The sequence below is a fragment of the Microcebus murinus genome, chromosome 4 (genome assembly GCF_040939455.1).
Source record: "Microcebus murinus isolate Inina chromosome 4, M.murinus_Inina_mat1.0, whole genome shotgun sequence".
Taxonomy (NCBI): domain Eukaryota; kingdom Metazoa; phylum Chordata; class Mammalia; order Primates; family Cheirogaleidae; genus Microcebus; species Microcebus murinus.
In genome coordinates this window covers 57,907,381-57,929,236 of record NC_134107.1, presented here as the reverse complement: position 1 = coordinate 57,929,236, position 21,856 = coordinate 57,907,381, and the positions used below count along the sequence as shown (strand labels likewise).

General features: G+C 40.4%; 1 protein-coding gene across 5 annotated transcripts in view; it reads right to left on the bottom strand.

The window, feature by feature from the left end:
- Positions 1-21,856, bottom strand: part of RNF121 (ring finger protein 121) — a 75,883-nt gene that overhangs the window by 50,961 nt on the left and 3,066 nt on the right. The window contains exon 1 of one of the 5 annotated variants that reach the window (XM_076002267.1): positions 8,642-8,682. The exons of the other annotated variants lie outside the window; for them this stretch is intronic. The gene's annotated coding sequence lies outside the window, so the exon portion shown is untranslated. Of the gene's footprint in view, positions 1-8,641; positions 8,683-21,856 lie in introns of those variants that run through there. 5 annotated transcript variants of the gene reach the window in all.

Below are 21,856 nucleotides of genomic sequence, written 5' to 3'. Positions count from 1 at the left end.
CTTTTACTGAATTGAGCTGAAAATGTTGTTTGATCTGGAAAAGAGAGACAAGGCCTTAGAAACAAACAAATCAACTAAAAAATATTTCTTTAGTACTTAAGATATTCAAGGCCCAGTTTCCCACTGTTCCAGTAACTTCAGAGAAGTACTGTAAGTAGCACATTTGAAATGAAACAGACAGAACTCCATTCTTCTACTGAGTCAAATTGGCACGTATTTACCAGGCATCCTTTACAGATGTACGTGTACTGTAACTGTCCATCATAAAGAGGGCTTTCTGCCTTCTACATCTCCCAGCTAATTAAAAAAACATTTCCCCATTGCTTTGCCCAACCAATTGGGGTAATAAAGTCACTACTTTCCTTCCTTTTCCTGTGTCACACATTGCCTCACAGAATTTATTCAGGTGCCCTGACTCAGGTCTTCATCTCCCCAGAAGGACAGCAGATACTCTCAGAGAGGACAAAAGGATGGAAAAAAATGGAAAGGCCCAGATGGAAGGTATCTGAGCAGGCAATAAAGGACCACATTTCTAAAGGAACGATCAATGCACAGGTTTCATGCTATGTATCAAAACTCTTTTCTTCTTCCTTTCCAACTTGGACCTGCATCTTGCCAAGCCCATCTACTCACTGTCCCAGAACACACGGGACTCATTCCTTTGCATACTCTTCCTTCTGTTTGCAGAAGCCCTTTCCCTCTTTTTTCCCCTATACAAATCCAAGTCATTCTTTGAGAACTCAGCTCCAATTTCACATTCTCTGGAGAAGCCTTCCTTGATCCTCTACTCTAGTGAATTTGGCCCTCTGCTTTTCTCTACATGAAGTTTTCTCCTTTTTACTCAAAGTGTAAAGGACTAGCAGTATGAGCATCATCTGGGTGCTTGATAAAAATGCAGAATCTCAGGCACCACTCCAGACCCACTGAATCAGAATCTGCTTTTCAATAAGATCTCCAGGTGATTGGTATACATATTAAAGAAGCACTGTTCCATACCACACATTCATAGTCTTATGTTATCTTAAACATGCTTTCCAAGTGATCTAATGGCTTCTTAAGTTTAGAGTCAGGACCAGGGTAGGGCAAGCCAGGGACCTGGGGCTCAAAATTTGAGGAGACACTCACACTCAGGTACCTACTCTGCACTTGTATGACCCTGGGAGTGAGTGCCTCTTTAAAGTTTGCACCCTACTGCCTTGTTTGCCTCATTCTAGTCCGGGCCCTGCTTGTATGTCTATCTTGCCACCATCCCATAAAACTGGAAGCCCCCTCAGAGCCAAGACACACTTTACATTGCTTTTGTGTCTACCAAGGAGAATAGCACAGTGCTGAGCATATATTAAGCACTCAATGAGTACTTGTGGAATTAAAGAGAATTATCTCCAATACAGTAATAAGCAAATATGCTGACAAACTAGCACCTCACCTGGAGATGCTTAATTTGGAGAGTAAACACACACTTGAAAAAGAACTAATAAGCATCTGGGAAAGGAGTATTCATTCGACACCTGGGAAATTAAGTTAAAAAGTATGTAACAAAACAAAACAACTACATGTTCAAGGAAGTGCAGGGGTGAGGGAAAACTTCCCCTTTCCCCTGAAAGTTCGCTGAAAGATCAACTCACAATTAAGGCAGATTAATAAGAGACAGGTTTATTTACCATGTACATGGGGAGAATCACATAGTGATTCCTCAATATCTCAATGAAGTTCAGGTATTTTTATACCTGTCCTTTTGGAGGAGAGGGGGAAAAGAGGAGTACAGGTAATTCTGTTTAGGGGGAACAAATGATGCTAGGGAGAATAAATTGATGGGGGAAACAGACTGACTTGTAAATGAGTCTCTTTGCAAATTAAATTAACCTGAGCAAATTAAATTAACCTGAGAGACAGGTATACTTAAATGATTTGGGCCAGGTCTGGTTGCGTTCTTGATCCTCTTTCCTGAAATATATTGAGATAACAGGGAGAGGAAGGGAAGTCAATTGCCTGTTTGATCTTTTGACTGGACTTAGTCCAGTTTATGCAGATAGAGGAAAAGCCCCTTCCAGTGCTTTTTGATCTTGAATGACCTTTAATTCAAAATATTCTTTACACCAAGGAGTCATATTTTTGGGTGAAATTTTCTGAGCTCCTTCAGAAGCAAGACAAGTCCATTGAAGGGAAAATTAGGAAAATATAGAGAACTCAGACAGGCATGAGGTACCTCTCTTTGAGATAGTGGACCAAGCATGCCACTGTTTATGCCTTAGTTTCCCCATCTGGATATAGAAGAACAAGACTTCTGACTTTATCATAGGGCTGTGAAGAAAGGACGTTCAAGGTGACCAAGTGATTTCAATGGCTTTCCTCCTGGGAAAGTGGACCTACTTTATAAACTACTAGAAGAGGCTGGGGAACTGAACATCAGTGAAGCTCAGGACAGTAATGCTTTCAGAGCCTCAGGGAAAGCAGCTTAGAAGGACAAGCACTAAGGCTGACACTAGGACTTGGGGCTTAGAGGACCACTACCACTTTATGGAGTAGTACAAATGTTAAGAGTAAGACATGGTCTGGCTTTAATATTTTGCCTCCTAAACAAAAAGGTTATCTAAATTACATTCAAACCAATCTTCTGGCTCAAGTGGAAAAACAAGGAAAATTGTAAATTATGGCTATAATTAACCTGTATCATCTGGAAAGACATCTTTATTTGCTCCCTCATTAAGGAGTTTATTCATTTGGGACCAAGCACTAACCCTGTCTGAAGGCACCTTGTCCAAACCTTAGGTAGCTAGTTAACTAGGCTGTCAGGGTAAGGGTACTGATTGATGGGCCCATATCCAACTCTTAAGACTGACACACTGAATGTTTTAATGCTAGCCAATCACTCCCCTCCTAAGATCTCACAAAGCACCTTAGTCATGCCAATCTACACAAGCCCAGATCTGAAAGAAGTTAAACCAAAAATGCCAGGCAGAAGGCAAGAGAAAATTTTAGCAAAGATGGAAAATAATCAGAAGTTGGCTGCTATATTTTTTCAGGTACAAAAAAGCCTTAGGGACCCACTACTGTATCCTCACAAACAAGCCTCCTGTCCCTCCCAAATAACATATACTCTGTGATCTCTGCATCTTTACACAGGGTGGTTATTTTGTCCCTTAAGCCCCGCTCTTCTACCAAATCACATTCTGCCTTGCTGCAAAACTCTGGCCAAATCCTCTGAGTTTCTGGAAGGCTCTTTAGAGAAATCCCATTCACTGAAGACACAAACACCCTCTACTGCTTTGCTAAGTGTGGTCCACAGCCCAACAACAATAGTACCCTGAGAGCTTCTTAAGACATAGAGAATCTCAGACTCCATCCCAGATCTCTTGAATCAGAATCTGCATTTTAATAGGATACTGAAGTAATTCATACATAAAGTCTGAGAGGCACTGCTACTATATCCTTAGCATTCATACTCACAAATTGCATCTACAGCCAAATGCATCTGTACATTTGATTCTTGATTTTTTTTTTAAATAACAACTTTACTGAGATCTAACTCACAAACCATAAAACTCACCCAATTTATTGCATACTATTCTGTACAAAATTTCAGTTAAACAGGAAGAATTTGTTTATTCTTTTCCTTTCTTTGAGACAGGGTCTTGCTCTGTTATCTAGGCTGGAGTACAGTAGTGTGATCACAGCTCACTCTAACCTCCAACTCCCATGCTCAAGTGATCCTCCTGGCTCGGCCTTCTGAGTAGCTAGGACTATAGGCACATGCCACCACACTTTGATAATTTTTAAAATATTTTTGTAGAGAAGGGTCTCACTGTGCTCCCCAGGCTGGTCTCAAACATCCTGGCCTCAAGTGATCCTCCCACCTCAACCTCCCAAAGTGCTGGTATTATAGATGTGAGCCACCACACCTGGCCTGTTTTTTTCTTCTTTTGAATTTTATTGTACAGTAAGGTGAATACAGTGAATACTAGATTATTGTACATTTCAAAATTGCTATGAGAGGCCGGGCGTGGTGGCTCACGCCTGTAATCTTAGCACTCTGGGAGGCCAAGGTGGGCAGATTGCTCGAGGTCAGGAGTTCAAAACCAGCCTGAGCAAGAGTGAGACCCTGTCTCTACTATAAATAGAAAGAAATTAATTGGCCAACTATTATATATAGAAAAATTAGCCGGGCATGGTGGTGCATGCCTGTAGTCCCAGCTACTCGGGAGGCTGAGGCAGCAGGATTGCTTGAGTCCAGGAGTTTGAGGTTGCTGTGAGCTAGGCTGATGCCATGGCACTCACTCTAGCCTGGGCAACAATGTGAGACTCTGTCTCAAAAAAAAAAAAAAAAAAAAATTGCTATGATAGTGAATTTCAAATGTTCTCACCACAAAAAATGTTAAGTGGACGGGCGTGGTGGCTCACGCCTGTAATCCGAGCACTCTGGGAGGCCGAGGCGGGCGGATTGCTCGAGGTCAGGAGTTCAAAACCAGCCTGAGCAAGAGCGAGACCCCGTCTCTACTATAAATGGAAAGAAATTAATTGACCAACTAAAAATATATACAAAAAATTAGCCGGGCATGGCGGCACATGCCTGTAGTCCCAGCTACTCGGGAGGCTGAGGCAGCAAGATTGCTTGAGCCCAGGAGTTTGAGGTTGCTGTGACCTAGGCTGACGCCACGGCACTCACTTTAGCCTGGGCAACAAAGCGAGACTCTGTCTCAAAAAAAAAAAAAAAAAAAAATGTTAAGTATTTGAGGTGACGGATATGTTACTAGGTTGATTTAATTATTCATAAGTTATACTATCACTTTGTACCCCATAAATTTATACAATTATAAGTGATTAATTCACAATTAAAAAATAAAATATACTATTCAGTGGTCTTTTAGTATATTAATACTTACAGAATTGTGCCACCATCACTACTAAGTTTAGAACATTTTCATCACCCCAAAAAGAAACCACATGCCAATCAGCAGTCACTCCTCATTCTCCCCCTAGCCCAAGGCAACCACTAATTTACTTTCTGTCTCTACAGATCTGCCTCTTCTGGGTAGTTCATATAAATGGGATCATAGAATATGTGGCTGGCTTCTGAAACTTGGTATAATTTTTTCAAGACTCATCCATTTTGTAGCATGTTATTGTAGGTCATTTCTTTTTATTGCCAAACAATATTCCATTGTATGAATACGTCACATTTTATTTATCAATTCAACATTTGATGGACTTGTTTCTGGAATTGTTTCTACTTTTTGGCTGTCACAGATAATGCTATGAAAACCCATCTGTAAATTTTATGTTTTCATTTCTCTTGAGTATATACTTAGGAGAACTGCTGGGTCATATGGTAACTCTATCCTCAATCTTTTGAGAAACTGCCCAACTCTTTTCCATAGCAGCTGCACCATTTTACAGTCCCACCAGCAGCATGTGAGGATTCTAATTTTTCTACATCCTTGACAAGACTTGTAATTTCTGCCTTTTTGATTAAAGCATCCCAGTGGATATGAAATGGTATCTCAATGTGGTTTCAAGTTTCCATTTCCCTCATGGCTAATGATGTTGACCATCTTTTTACATGTTCTTTGGCCATTTGTATATCTTCTTTGGAAAAAAGTCTATTGATATCCTTTGCTCATTTTTTTTTTTAAAGACAGGGTCTCACTGTGTTGCCCAGGCTGGAGTGCAGTGGCAATTACCAGGCACAATCATTGCACACTATAGTCTCAAACTCCTGGGTTCAAAAATCCCTCTGCCTCAGCCTTCCAAGAAGCTGAGACTACAGGTGCACACCACCATGCTCAGCTTTATTGGGTTATCTTTTTACTGTTGAATTGTAAAAATTCTTTATATATTCTGGACACAAAGCCCCTCATCCAATATATGATGTGCAAATATTTTCTCCCATTCTGTGGGCTATCTTTTCACTTTCTTGTGGGTGTCTTTTGCAGCACAGAAGTTTTTAATTTTGATGAAGTCCAATTTATATATTTTTTCTTTTGTTGCTTGTGCTTTGGGTGTCATATCTAAGAAATCATTGCCTAATCTGGCCATGAAGATTTATCCCTATGTTTTCTTCAAAGAGTTTTATAGTTTTTTTAAGGTCTTTGGTTCATTTGAGTTAATTTTTTTACAGTGTGAAGTAGAGATCCAGCTTCATTCTTTAGCATGTGGCTATCCAGTTGTCCCAGCATCATTTGCTAACAACACTATTCTTTACTCATCTGACCTGATTCTTCACATTGGCACTTTACCCTCCAACATGGTATATCACCCTCATTTTCCACTTCTTCAGTGTCCCCACAGCTCTATAAATTTTGCTGATGGACTCTCAGAAAAGACTAAAAGGTATCTAGAAAACTATTTCACTCATACACACACACACACACACACACACACGTACCTCTGAAGCTATCTGTGAGGTTTAATACATTTATTCATTTAATTAATTCCCATTGTACATTTCAGGTATTCCTATTCTAAACATGCAGGTCCTGGATTAGGCATGGAGATACAAAGGTGAACCAAACTTTTCCCCTGCCCTTGAGAAGACAAGACAGAAATAATTAAGCTCTTTTAAAGGCAGGAATTTACTCAGCCCAGGAAGCACAATCATTTTCATTTTATAGAAAGCACAGATGAGATATAAAGCAGAGAAATGACTCATCAAAAATCATGGTGATTGGGGGCCGGAGGAGGAATGCTGGGGAGAGGGCCACAGAACTTCAGAGAGAAACCAGCATCAGGGCCTAAGGCTTCAAGCAGCCAAGCCAATGACTAGTTGTCAGAAGGTCCTGCCAGAGCCACATTACGATTTTCATGGATCTTAAACATTTTTGCCTTTGTGAATCTCTTCTTCTATAAAACAAATATATGTGTGTGTGTGTGTGTATACATATGTATATATATAAAAGAAATACATTTTACCACTGCATTGCCATAAAGATGTATAATCCAAATTGAATTATAGCCACCTTTTTCTTCTGATTTTAGAAGAAATTAAAACATTTTTGTGAGCCGCTAGGCATTGTGTCTACTATAACTAACGGGCCCTGCTATCTCCTCACAGCTACAGATTAAGTGTTCTTCCCTCAGCTGCCTAGTCGCATTGCTCTTCTGAGACCCTCTTCTCTATTGGGTCTGATCAAGCAGAATGAGGCTTAGATGCACACTAAATCTCACATTGCCTAAATCCATAAAAAAGTAACCTCAACCATATTAATATAAGCGCTATAGAGCACTTTGACAATAGCACATATTCTGTATTTAAGGGTTTAGACGCATTCATGCATGATCAAACCCAACCAAAAAAATAGACATGTCACTGACCTACAAATGTCAAAGTCATAGAAAGCATGTGCCTGGTATCTTAAAGGTAGCCAATAAACATCTGTTCATTTGTTCATTCATTCATTCAATCACAAGACAGGCATAAAACAAAGTCTCTCCCCTTATAAAACTTACCTTCTAATGCAGAAGACAGATAATAAATATATAAATACATACATATATGAAATAATTTCTTGTAGCAGTGCTATCAAAAATAAAGCAGAATAAGGAAAAAAAGAGTGAAAAGGGGGGCTATTTTGTTGCTACATACAGACACTCCGGTTTCTCCAAAAAGTTTCTAGCACCAAGAGAACATGCTAGGTGGAATGGACAGTGACACTTAGTCCATGTGGTAAGTCTTATTTCCTGGGGTTTTATCTCACTCCCAGTTTTCACTCCAAGAAATGACTTCAGGGCAACAACTACCCCCTTCTCAGTAAAGAGAAAAATAATTATAGGTCCTAATCTGACACAGCTCTTTATGTGCTATATGCCAACAAAAAGAGCACTTTCCTCTATCCCTCAGTTTCCACATCTATAAAATGAGAGGGTTGCCTTAGATGACTAACTTTCAAGGTACCATAAGCTAAAATGCTATAATAATTCATACCTAATCTGTCTAACTCTAAAACTTTGGAGTAGGCTACAATATTTTGGTTTTCAAAATTGCCACAGTGTCCTTAGTTACCATAGAAGTAAAAGCAAAATGTCTTTAATGTAGTAAAGTATGATATAACTGGATGCTACCAAATTAAATCAATAAATCAAGTGACTACGATATGCATACACCAGGAATATCCATCACTCAGAGGATGGCCTTCCACCCTGGCTTCGAGTACCTGCTAACTAAAAATGACTCTAAACTCTAACACCTTATCCACTACCTCTTTGGCTGAGCAATCCAGCTTTTCAGACATCTTAGTTGATCCTTCCACATTAAAGACCGATCAACCATGTGGCTAGAAACATCATTCTTTCACAAAACATTACAGATGAATAAGCCCGACCTTTGCCCTTGATGTATTCATAATCCAGGGAGTAGGGGGAGACATGCTATTAAACATAATATGATAAGGATAACCACTGATACACTAAAAAATGCCGTGTAAGCCTCAGATAGGAAAGATTAGCTAGCTCATGAACCTGGCAGGAACACAGCACAACCACCAGGCTAGCTGCCTCTATCTGGGTAATTAGGATAACAAGTGAAGTCCAAAGGTTCACAGGATACCCACATTCATAGCTCCCCATTCTCCTCTCATTCACATACTTCCCCAACTCCTTAGCTTTGCCAAGAATTCAAGGCTAATAAATCAAAGTGAAACCACCTTACCTTTCAGACCTCCAAGGTTATAAATCATCTGGGGATCATACAGACATTGGATATGCTTAGCCAAATTTCACGCTGGGCAGAGAAGTGAAAGTAGATGCTGGCTGTATCAACTGCTATAGACGCTGCCTGCCCTTCATGATCTTACCCCTCCTGCCATCAGCAGAAAGCATATCCTTCAGGCCAGTCTAGTTAAGAAACTTCTTAAATTAAATTTTTCAAATTTGGAGGCACCTAAAATTTGTTTCTTTGGTTCTTCAATTCCTATCCCACCAAATTAATATTTCTCAGTCTGCCTTTCTCCCCACCTGGCCTCCTCTCTCACTCTTTCCTATATACATACCAACTTCCCATAAAATCTAAACTTTCCTATCCATCCTTAAAGACTCAATCCAGATGCCATCTCCTCCAGAAACTGCTCCAAAACAGAACTATCCTCTACGAACTCCTAAGGCCTTTACAGCCTGTACTGTTCAAGTGTAGATCATATCTACCCATGTATAACATCTCCCTTGAATTTTTCATTGCCATACTGCCTTAAGACTTTGCCCCTTCCTCTTTCTTGAACAATCATATTGGCCTCCAAAGTGATATCCCTCTCTAACCTTGTCAGCAGATATTCATAACATATGAGCAGCCAAAATGATCTTTAGCAGACACGTAGCTGACCACATCATCCTCCTACTTTGATAAACTTTCATGACTTTCTATTGCTTTTGGGTTAAAGTTCAGACTCCTTAGCAGGACACACAAGGGACTTCTGGGCCAACCAACTCCTTTATCTTACCACTCCTTATCAAATGGCTTATACTATAGCCACACTGAACTACTTACCATTCTAAACTAACATGCCCCCTTTCTTTCATCCCTCAGTGCTCTGGCTGCTGTTGTCTTCTCTCCCTAGAATTCTCTTCTCACCTTCACTGTCTGGCTCAACTGTTAGTATATTTAAAATAAAATGCAACCACTTTATTTTAAATCATTTCCATCACTCTAAAAAAAAAAAACCTCAGCCGGGCACGGTGGCTCACGCCTGTAATCCTAGCTCTCTGGGAGGCCGAAGCGGGCGGATTGCTCGAGGTCAGGAGTTCAAAACCAGCCTGAGCAAGAGCGAGACCCCGTCTCTACTATAAATAGAAAGAAACTAATTGGCCAACTAATATATATAGAAAAAATTAGCCGGGCATGGTGGCACATGCCTGTAGTCCCAGCTACTTGGGAGGCTGAGACAGAAGGATCGCTTGAGCCCAGGAGTTTGAGGTTGCTGTGAGCTAGGCTGACGCCACGGCACTCACTCTAGCCTGGGCAACAAAGCGAGACTCTGTCTCAAAAAAAAAAAAAACAAAAAAAAAAACCTCATGCTCACTTGCTGACTCCTTATTCCCACCCTCAGACACTGGCAACTATTAATCTACTTTACATGTTCACAGATTTGCCTTTTCTGGACCTTTCATAAAAATGAATTCATTCAATATGTCATCTTCTGTGACTGTCTTCTTTCCCTTAGCATGTTTTCAAAGGTCACCTATGTTACAGCATGTATCAGTTTACTCTTCTTAGTAAATAATATTCCATTGTATGCATATACACATTTTATTTATCTATTCATCAGTTGATGGACACCTGGGTTGTTTTCATTTTTGACTATTAAATAATATTGCTATGAAGATTTGTATATAATTTTTTGTGTGAACATTTTTTATTTCTCTTATACACCTAAGGGTAGAACTGCTCGGTCACATGATAACTCTATGCTTAACCTTTTAAGGAACTGCCAGACTATTTTCACAGCAGTCCCACCAGCAGTATATGAGAGTTACAATTTCTACACATGCTTGTCAACACCTGTTATTCTCTGTCTTTTCTGTACAGCATCCTAGTGGGTATGAAGTGATTACTGTGGTTTTGACTTGCATTTCTCTGCTGGCTAATGATGCTGGACATCTTTTCACATGCTTATTATCTATATTTTCTTTGGAGAAAAGTCTATCAGATCTTTTGCCCATTTTTTATTAGGTTGTCTTTATATTGTTGAGAGTTATAAGAATTATATAAGAATTCTTTATATATTCTGTAAACAAATCCTTTATTAATATATGAATTTCAAATATTTTCTCCCATTTAGCCATCTGAGTGAGTGCAAAATGGTCCAAGGATCATTTGAATCTCATTTGTCTTTGTATTTCAGAGAACAAACACATAATCTGATACGTTGTATATGTTCAATAAATGTTAGATGGATGTTAAATAATATTAACTGCTTTGAAGATAAGGATAATTGCTTATTCTGCATCTCCCTCACACTTCACACCTAGTACTAGAAACAAGGCAAATGCTTGGGAAACACTCATACACCGAGTAATTAATTCTCTCTTAACCCTTTGCACTCGGATGTCGAGTATGACAACACGGTTAGCAAAAATTATAGAGATTAAAATTACTCTTTGAATGTATCAATAATTTGAAATATAAAGAAATCAAAACAAATAAGTTTGTATGAAAAGAAACTCCAGTTTTTTATTCTACTGCCACGCTTTGTAAAATCTGGGGTATTTAAAAAATTAAATCCCGAGTAAAATAAAGGAATCGAGAAAAAAGCAAGCAAGTGCAAAGGGTTAATTCTCTCTTGCATAGTAGGGATGCTGCTGCAGAAAAACTCAGAGGAACTGGGAAAGCCATCTGAAACCAATAGCACTTATCTGTGAATACACTGCTACTACCATTCACCCCTGAAACAGCTGCTACTCTCTATGAGGATGAAGCAACTTTTGTATAAACCATCCCTGTAGTGGCCTACACCATTAGTTACTATCAAAATTCCCCATCATTGTGTCAAGAAAGATAAATAAGGAAAACTGGCCCTCTCCCTCCATTCCTTTTGCCACTGGAAGATATCAAAAACATGGCAGTCACAAGCTATGTTCATTCATCCACAGCAGTGAATAATACTTTGTTTCTGCTGGAAGTGCCCTTTCTACTCCCTAAGGAGCTCAGAACTTGATCCAGAAGAGAGGAGACAGGCTGGCATCTGGACCACATCAGAGATGTGGAGCTAACAAAGTTGTTCCATCCTAGTGGCTGATAAGTTAGAAGTGACTCTTCCTTGTAAGATAAATACTAACATGAAACCCTATTTGATCATTAATAGCCAACAGTAAATACTTTCCAAATTTAACATAGTATACAGCTAGGAATGAAGGAAGCTTTGGGGAGAAGGAAAACTGAAGTTCATGTCTCGTGGTGCCAGAAGGCTTAGGTCAGGGGGACAGAAATCTCTCTACCATCCCTTCCTTCCTCTTCTAATGACTCAAGCTACAAACTTAATCCAGGCCCTTGAACTTCAAGCCATTCTCAAGTCACTGTGTCACCCAAGTTCAAAATCTTCTGATGTCCCAATGCTGCCTATAAAAGAAAGCAAGAACTCCTCAGTAAGCTACACAATGCCCTCCATGAATGCTCTGAGAGTGAGCTCTTGGAACCACAAAAGGTTATGATCTGACACCATTCTGCCTTTCCAGTTTTACCTTCCTCTGCTCCCCACTCCTTTGATACTTAACATATGCTCCCCTGCAGCATATATAATACCCCAGAAATTATGTGCACTTTATAATTAGATAAATCTGGAAGCCCTACTTGCCTGGAGCAAGGCAAATTTTCTCTGCCCCTTTAATCTATTCTCCATTTCTGCCCTCAGAGTGATTTTTCTAAAAAGCAAATCTGTTCCATGTCACTCATGTATGTTCTTAAAGCTCTTCCATACCTAATCATTAACTACACATAAAAATCCAAACTCCTTCATGTTATCACATCTGCCTCCCTTTCCAGTCTTCCTACTTTATCATCACTCCCCACCTTCTACTCCAATGCTCCAATAATACTGCATGCAGTTCCCTGAAAGTGCCATTCTCTCTCTCACCTCCCACCTTGCACATGTTGCTCCTCCTGCCTAGCGGGCCCTTCCCTTCTTTCTTTAGCTGGTTAATTTCTAGTCATCTTTCACACTTAGCTTAGGCGTTACTTCTCCTAGGGAGCCTCCCCTGATGCTTGGCCTGCCATTTTTTGTGCTCTCAGAGATCTCTTCACTTCTTCACATTAAAGCAGTTATTACATCTGTTTACTGACTGACTTATTCACTACATTATGAGCAACTCGAGGGCAGGGCCTATGTCTTTGTTATCCCTCACATTTAATACAGTACCTTGGTAAATGTGCAGTATTTGATGTATGGATAACTTCATAATTATTTTAAAGCTGATAGCATTGCTTTACTGATTTGTCACAGAGAATAGTTTTCTGGTAGAGCTAGGATAAAAAGCCAGATATTAGGCTGGGCATGGTGACTCAAACCTGTAATCCTAGCACTCTGAGAGGCTGAGGCAGGAGGATTGCTTGAGCTCAGGAGTTCAAGACCAGCCTGAGCAAGAGCAAGATCCCATTTCTACTAAATATAGAAAAATTAGCTGGGCATCATAGTGTGCACCTGTAGTCCCAGATACTTGAGAGACTGAGGCAGGAGGATCGCTTGAGCACAGAAGTTTGAGGTTGCAGTGAGCTATGATGATGCAACTGTACTCCACTCAGGGTGACAGAGTGAGACTCTGTCTCCAAGAAAAAAAAGAAGCAGATATTCAGAGTCCCAGACCAATGTCCAGACCTCTCCCCTGAGCTTTGAGTTCATATTTCCAAGTGCCTAATTAACATGGTGCCTAATAGCACCATAGTGATGCCATTTACTCAAGTCAAAGCAAATCCAATCTACCAGCAAGTCCTATAGGTTCTACCTCAAAGTAAAAACATATTCTACATTCACCCACTTTTCTCCAACGTCTCTGCTACTCCCTGTCACGGTCTGAATGTTTGTTTTCCTCCAAAATTCAAATGTTGAAACCTAATTTCCAATACAACAGTATAAAAGGTAGAGCCTTTAGGAAGTGATTAGGTCATGAAGGCAGAGCCCCCATGAATAGGAACTTGAGGGAGCCGGTTCATCCCTTCCACCTTGTGAGGACACAGCAACAAGGCACACCATCTTTGAAGCACAGTCCTCACCAGATACCAAATCTGCTGGCACCTTGATCTTAGCCTTCCCAGCCTCCAGAACTGCGAGAAATTTCTATTGTTTATAAATTACCCAGTCTAAAGAATTCTTTTATAGCAGCCCAGAAGGACTAAGACACCTCCAACTCCAAAACACTATCATTTCTCATCTGGACTACTACAATAGCCTCTTAACCCTCTCCTCAAGGGATCCGCTATAATCCATTCACCTTAAAGCAGCCAGAAAGATCTGTTAAAACATGTAATTTAGCTGATCTCACTCCCATTTTTAAAATCAATCAAAATCTTCTCATTGTACTCTCAATATTCTCATCGTACTCTCAATAAAATTCAACATGTATAGCAGCATCTATAAGGCCTTACAGTTCCGACTCTGCCAGACTCCCTGATCTCATACAGCACTATTTTCCCATTGATAACTATGATCCAGTCACACTGGCCTTTTTTTTATTCCCAGGACATGTCTGGCTCAATCCCATTAATTTGTGCTTGCTTTACCCTCCATTTGAAATATTATCTTTTTCCAAATCTTATAATTGCTAGGTCTTCATAACTCAGGTCTTGATTCGAATATATGGGCTTTTACCTTGGCCTAACGGGCCTCCTATCCATGTAGTAAACTTTTAAGAATCAGCCTAGGCCAGGCGCAGTGGCTCACGCCTGTAATCCTAGCACTCTGGGAGGCCGAGGCGGGCGGATTGCTCAAGGTCAGGAGTTCGAAATCAGCCTGAGTAAGAGCGAGACCCCATCTCTACTATAAATAGAAAGAAATTAATTGGCCAACTAATATATATATAGAAAAAATTAGCTGGGCATGGTGGCACATGCCTGTAGTCCCAGCTACTTGGGAGGCTGAGGCAGGAGGTTTGCTTGAGCCCAGGAGACTGAGGTTGCTGTGAGCTAGGCTGATGCCATGGCACTCACTCTAGCCTGGGCAACAAAGTGAGACTCTGTCTCAAAAAAAAAAAAAAAGAAAAAGAAAAAGAATCAGCCTAAATGTCATATCCTCTCTGAAGTTTTCCCTAATGCTACTATGAATATGCTTAAGAACTCCTGTATACTTTTATCTTGTATATAACTCATAACTCTACTCATCACACTATACTGTCATCATTATTTGATGGGTTCGTCTCCCCACTGGACCATAAACTCTTCTGAAGCAGAGATAGTTTCTTTATCCACTTATGAATTCTGCAGACCAAATAAAGTACCTGGCATTTAAGGCACAATAAACATATGGTGAATTTTGAAAACAGTGAATCCACATTATAGGATACACTAGCAATGGTGCTATTATGGCAAATCATATCTTCAGGTTCAAATCCCAACTCCAGGCTGGGCTCAGTGGCTCACGCCGGTAATCCTGGCACTCCAGGAGGCCAAGGCGTGAGGATCACTTGAGATCACGAGTTTGAGACCAGCCTGAGCAAAAGCAAGAGGAGACCCCATCTCTACCAAAAATAGAAAAAATTAGCTAGGCATGGTAACACACGCCTGTAGTCCCAACTGCTCGGGAGGCTGAGGCAAGAGGATCACTTAAGCCCAGGAGTTTGAGGCTGCAGTGAGCTATGATGATGCCACTGCACGCTACCCAGAGTGACAGAGTAAGACTCTGTCTCAAAAAAAAAAAAAAAAAAAAATCCCAGCTCCACTTACAGGCTATGCAAACTTGAATAAGTTACTTCTATGTCTCAGTTTTTCTCATCTGGAAAACGGAGATAATAGTAGTAATTATTATTTAAAAAACAGAATTAGCTTTTCTTCTTCCCATTAGAGACTGAGGTGATCTGTAAAATGGTTCGCTATTAACATGACCCAGAAAACCCCACAAAATCATGCAAATCAATAGATTCAAATTCATGTTCACTTTAAGAACACCCATGAAACTGTCCAGGCCAACAAGGGTATGCATAACAAAAAGCCACGAAGTATCTGAAAGATGTCATTTTACAGAAGCAATGTATACCATTCTATCATTATAACTGTGAAGTTGGTAGGTGTACCTAAGCCAAACAGTAAGGCTAAACACTTAGCCGGTGGCACTGAATTTTTGCTGCACATGCTTCAAAATGCAGAATAATGCTGAACTTAAGGGTTAATTTCTAGTCATCTTTCACACTTAGCTTAGGCGTTACTTCTCCTAGGGAGCCTCCCCTGATGCTTGGCCTGCCATTTTTTGTGCTCTCAGAGATCTCTTCACTTCTTCACATTAAAGCAGTTATTACATCTGTTTACTGACTGACTTATTCACTACACTATGAGCAACTCTGTCAACATAAGAAAAACATATCCCAGAAGAAACTGAAGAAAAAAAATGTATGGCAGGAGAATAAATTCAGCAAATAATACATGTAAAATAAAATAATGTAAATAAAAGTTTAAATAAAGAGAGAAAAGAATTAATACACATAAAATGCTTAGCTCAGTGCCTGGCACACAGTGCACTAAAAAAGTTAGCTATTATTGGCTGGGCATGGTGCCTCATGCCTGTAATCCTAACACTTTGGGAAGCCAAGGCAGGAGCATCGCTTGAGGGCAGGAGTTTTAGGTTGCAGTGAGCTATGAGGATGCCACTGTACTCTAGCCTAGGCCACAAAGTGAGACCCCTGACTCAAAAAAAAAAAAAAAAGTTGGCTATTATTGTTATCATGAGAATAGGAGGCAAAAAGATTGTTTTTGTAGGGCACTAAACTATAAGCTCTGAAGTGGTTAGGCTCAATCCTATGGGCAAGAGGGAGTAAAATGTCATATTAGACTTCTAAAGAAAAGAGTGCATTGTTATTGATAACACCCTGTGAAGGAAAGCGAAAAAGAACAAAAACGTTGGCAGAACTTACACTCTCTGCTTCCCCTTTCCCCAGTTTCTCCTTAGCTTTCCAGGGCCAAAAACCCCATAGCCATGACCGAGCATCCTCTTGGGAAAGCTGCACTTTAGAGAGAACTAATGAGTTTATGTTTACCTACAGATTTTTCTCTGAGGAATAAGGAGATAACAAATGATTTCAAGAAGGAAAAACAATGAAATAAAATAGAGATGAGAAATGACACTAGTAGGATTACCTTAGGTTGGCCATGGAGTAAGCTTTTAAGCCAAATAGCCCCAGGTATACTAGGCCTACATTCCCCAGAGGCATTCTCTGGCAGTGCTTGTCAGTGATACAAAGAAGCAGAATCTGGAAAAAGGTACCATGAAGACTAAAAAGTTGAAGCAATACATAAAAAAGAATTCTAGCCCAATCTGAAGAATATTGCAACAGAAGTATTCAAAGAGGGAACAGGCTAACCATTGAATGATAAGCTGCCTACCATCAGAGAGGTTGAAATACAGACTGGGTGATCATTTTCTGAGGATGCTCAACATGGGTACTCAACTAGATTTTAAGATTCAAGTTCAATCAACATTTGAATACCTATTCTATGCTAGCCACTATGCAAGATTAGGTGTTGAGTACACAGAGAGGAGAAATGATACGGTTCTGTCCCCTCCAAGAGTTCATTGCCTAATGGGGGAGACTAACAATACAACCGGGTAAGTGCTGATAGAAATCTGTGCAGGGTGCTATGGGAACAGAAAGCAGGTCCTCAGATTCTGTGCTTACGAATTATTGGTAAGAAGTGATATGGCATTAATTAAAAATTAAAATGCTTAAGCAGTTTATAAGCAAATACTAGTCAGAGCTATTGTTATTTCCAGAACATATAGTAAGCCTGTTGGTCAACCTTTGCAACTTATTCAATATTTCCTTTATCCTGAGCAAAATCCACACCTAGAAGCATTCTCATGTATTCAGTAAATATGTTGCTATCTGCTATGTGCCAAGCACTGAGAAATGTACAAAGGTGAAAAGATAGTCCCTGCGCACAAGGTGTTAAAACACTCCTCTTCATCTTTCCTTGTCTTCTCTCCTACCCCCCTTTAACTGACCAGATGACACCTTAAATTCCTTCTGGAAGCAGATGAGTTATTAAGTTATAAAGTTAGTAAAAAATGTAACCTGCAAAAAGCAAGGATGAGCTTGGGATGGTGGCTGTTGTAATTTGAAGCCAAGTGGTAATCTGCAAAGGTATCTGCCAGAGTATGAGACTCTGACTGCATTCCAAAGGCAAAGGTGATGGAATTGGAGCTTGTATGTAAACCTTTTTGTCTATTCTTTGCCCATCACCAGTTTTTCTTCTGTCATCCCAATATTATTAGCACAGATTATTAAAAATAATTATTCCCTCATTCATTCAGTCATTCACTAGTATTTACTGAATACCTGCTAGGAATTATAGCAAACACAAGGCAAAGTAAAACACTGGGATCCAGGACTCTCGAAGTTGCAAGAGACCTCAAAAGTTATCTAATCTAAAGCTATCATTTCACAGATGAAGAACTGAAGTACAGAGAGACTGGAATCCTTCCTGAGTTCATATATTCATATATTTATTGAGTCATACCCTATGATAGGCACCAGGGATATAAGAATGAATAGAGCTTTCAAGGAGAACACAGTCTGGCAGGAAAGACAGACAAATACCATGATCCCAGCCAGATCACCTGTGGAAATGAAGTCTCACCTTTACATAGAAATGTCTAGTGTAGAATAGGATGGGAAGTATATAGTACTCATACTGAATGGTTAAAAGCCAGAATGGTTAAAAGCAGAATGGTTAAAACCCAGAATGGTTAAAAGCACAGGCACTGGAGCAGTCTTGGATTTGAACACCAGTTCAGTCACTTATCTAGCTATATGATATTGGGCAAGTTACTCAAATTCTCCATGCCTCAGTTTCCCCATCTGTAATATGGGGATAATAGTAATAGTACCTATCATATAACGCTGTGGTATTAAATTAGATTATGCATCTAAACCACTTGGCAAAGGATGTGGCACAGCACTCTTTCCTGCTGAGGCCTGGCCTCAGAGTCCTTCCCAACACAGCCTTCTAAGCATCTACTACCAGTGACCTGCCTCTGAGATAAAATCTGCTGAAATTCCTAGCCTAGAATCTGGGTCTACTGTTTACTATTCTAGTGTTGTTGTTTTTCCACTACACTATGCTTATCACTCATTTTATGTGCCTAAAAAAATCCAAAGATAGTCAGACAGTCAAGATTAAACTTCAGTCACTCATGCCTCAATCCTTCAATAAAATCTTGGTTTGGACCAAGAATCCCTAGAGAAGAAAAGTCCCTAGAAACAAAGAACACTTACCAAATGTCTATAGGGAGAGACCCACAGGAGTAAAAACAAACAAACAAAAAATAAAACAGTAATTACTGCTTTGAAGAAGCCAGAGATGGTAACTTCTACAGCCTGCCTGCTAGGGACTTAACAACCTCACTGGGAAGAGATGTGACACTGATGGCCACTTCCTCCTTGAGGTACCCACTGCACCTACTCCACTATTAAAGTGCCTGTGATATGTTTTTGCAGTATTTATCAGTCTTTCTTTACCCACACTAGCCTGTGAACTCCTTGAGGGCAATTATCACACTTTATCCATCTTGGTATTATCAGGCATATCACAGAGCCTGGCACACAGAAGGTGCTTCAGAAGTTTGATGACTAAATTGTTAAATGAAGGAACAAAACTACACAGGAAAAAAAAAAAACACAGGGGAAAATGATACCAGTGTAGATCAAAAGAAGCGGGCCTTAGGCTAGAACCTGAAAGGACAGGTGACATTTGGAAAGGCACAGAGGGAAAAGAAAGGTATTTTAGGCAGACAAGGCAGCACCAAAACCTGGCAGTAATCAGAAACATAGTACACAGTATATTAGAGTGAGTGAGACCTTGAGACATGATTTAGCACAATAATTCAATCCTCATAGGGATGTTGCAAACATTTAGTATAAAAGTATACACTACTAAGCAGAGGAGCTAGCACATCATATTCACCAAATGGTAGATATTACTACTCCTCTACTCAAAAATAATGATTATCAAATACTTACTCAGTGCCTACTGTATGCCAGGAACCATGTTAAGCAAAGGAAATACAATGTCGAGCAAGATAGCTTTGGACTCTGCTCTCTCACGAAACTTACAGTTTAGCGGAGAAGACAGATAGACAATTATAATAATGCTTGGTAGGGCTGGGCTAGGAAAAGTACAGGCAGGCTGAAGGAACATAAAGTAGGGTCACCTAATCAGTGGGCTGTAAGTAAAAGCCCCTTGGTTTTCAAAATGTGGCTTCAAACGCCATAGGGGTTCTGTTGAGTCCTTTCCAGGACCACAAGGCTTCCGAGTGAGATTTTGTTTGAATAAAGAATTTCAAGGCCGGGCGCGGGTGGCTCACGCCTGTAATCCTAGCACTCTGTGAGGCCGAGGTGGCGGATTGCTCGAGGTCAGGAGTTCAAAACCAGCCTGAGCAAGAGCGAGACCTCATCTCTACTATAAATAGAAATTAATTGGCCAACTAATATATATAGAAAAAAACTCAGCTGGGCATGGTGGCACATGCCTGTAGTCCCAGCTACTCGGGAGGCTGAGGCAGCAGGATTGCTTGAGCCCAGGAGTTTGAGGTTGCTGTGAGCTAGGCGGACGCCATGGCACTCACTCTAGCCTGGGCAACAAAGCGAGACTGTCTCAAAAAAAAAAAAAAAAAAAAGAATTTCATTGCTGGGCGCAGTGGCTCACGCCTGTAATCCTAGCACTCTGGAGGCCGAGGCGGGCGGATTGCTTGAGGTCAGGAGTTCGAAACCAGCCTGAGAAAGAGTGAGACTCCGTCTCTACTATAAATAGAAAGAAATTAATTGGCCAACTAATATATATATATAGAAAAAATTAGCCAGGCATGGTGGCGCATGCCCGTAGTCAAAGGTACATGGGAGGCTGAGGCAGCAGGATTGCTTGAGCCCAGGAGTTTGAGGTTGCTGTGAGCTAGGCTGACACCATGGCACTCACTCTAGCCTGAGCAACAACAACAAAAAAGAATTTCATGACTAAAGAGAGGTTTAAAAACCACCAATCTAGTCCAATCTCCTCTTTTAAGGAGAGGTAAATTAGTCGCTTGAGGCAGTAATACCCCAAGTTAGTTGCAGGCTGGGATACCTGCCTTTGAACTCTGGCTTGAAACTACTTCCTGATCTGTTTGCCATCACATCATTTTGGCAGATGAACAGGCATTGGGAGTGGACACATCCAGAATTCACAGGCTCTAGCAAGGCAGGCTGGCTGGCCCTAATTGGATATTGAAGTGTTTTTCTACCTTAGTTCCCACGCTAGCTCTCTGTGCCAAAAGGATGCCTCTAATTCTTCTCAGAGGTTGGCGAGCCACCCCCCACCATAAGGAAATCACTGGCTGCAGGAGTAGATCAGCTTCTGGGCCTCCTAACTGGTACCCACAGTTATTCTACTAACAGCTGTAAGCACACTGTGGTTTGGCATGATGAGAGGCAGAACTGAGCTTAGCCAATCATCACAGCCTGTTTAATACCTGATCTGAGCAGGCTAGAACCATCTCTCATCTCCCTAACTACCAATACGCTAATCATTCCTCCTGATCAGGGGTTCAGCAGAATCAAGTTATCAGTAAATTAAAGGACCTACATAGAAAAAACAATATTCTTTTCATGAACCCCCATTTTGATCCTCTCAGAGATGAAACGCCACTTTATGTTTTGAAAATGGAACTTTTGTATGTAAAGAAAGGGGTAGTTTACTTTGGTAAGATGAGTCTGCAGTTTGGGTCTTTAGACTCAGAGGAAACATTTTGGAAACATGGGTTCAAATATTAGTGACACCACTTATTAGTCACAAGACCCTTGGCATACCTCAAATCCTCTGAACCTTAGCTTCCTCAATCATAAACAGGAAATACTAATAAAACCAACCTCACAAATGTCAGATTCAAAATGCTCTTCTGAATCACAGCCACTTATCAAAGATGCTCTATCAATTTTTACATGAGATGACTGAGCCTATACAATTTTAAATTACCTACCCCCCACAGCACAAATAGTAAACTAAGAAAAGGAACCCAAGTGCTCAGTATAGCATTGGGCTAAGCTCAATATATCATAGGCAGACCTTGATCAGAATCTGCACGTCCCCACTTGCAAACTGTGGAATCCTGGGAAAGTTTCTTAAACTCTCTAGCCTCAGACTCCTCATTTTAAAATGCAATTAACACCATCTAACTCACAGAGCTGCTGTTAATAGAAATGAGAT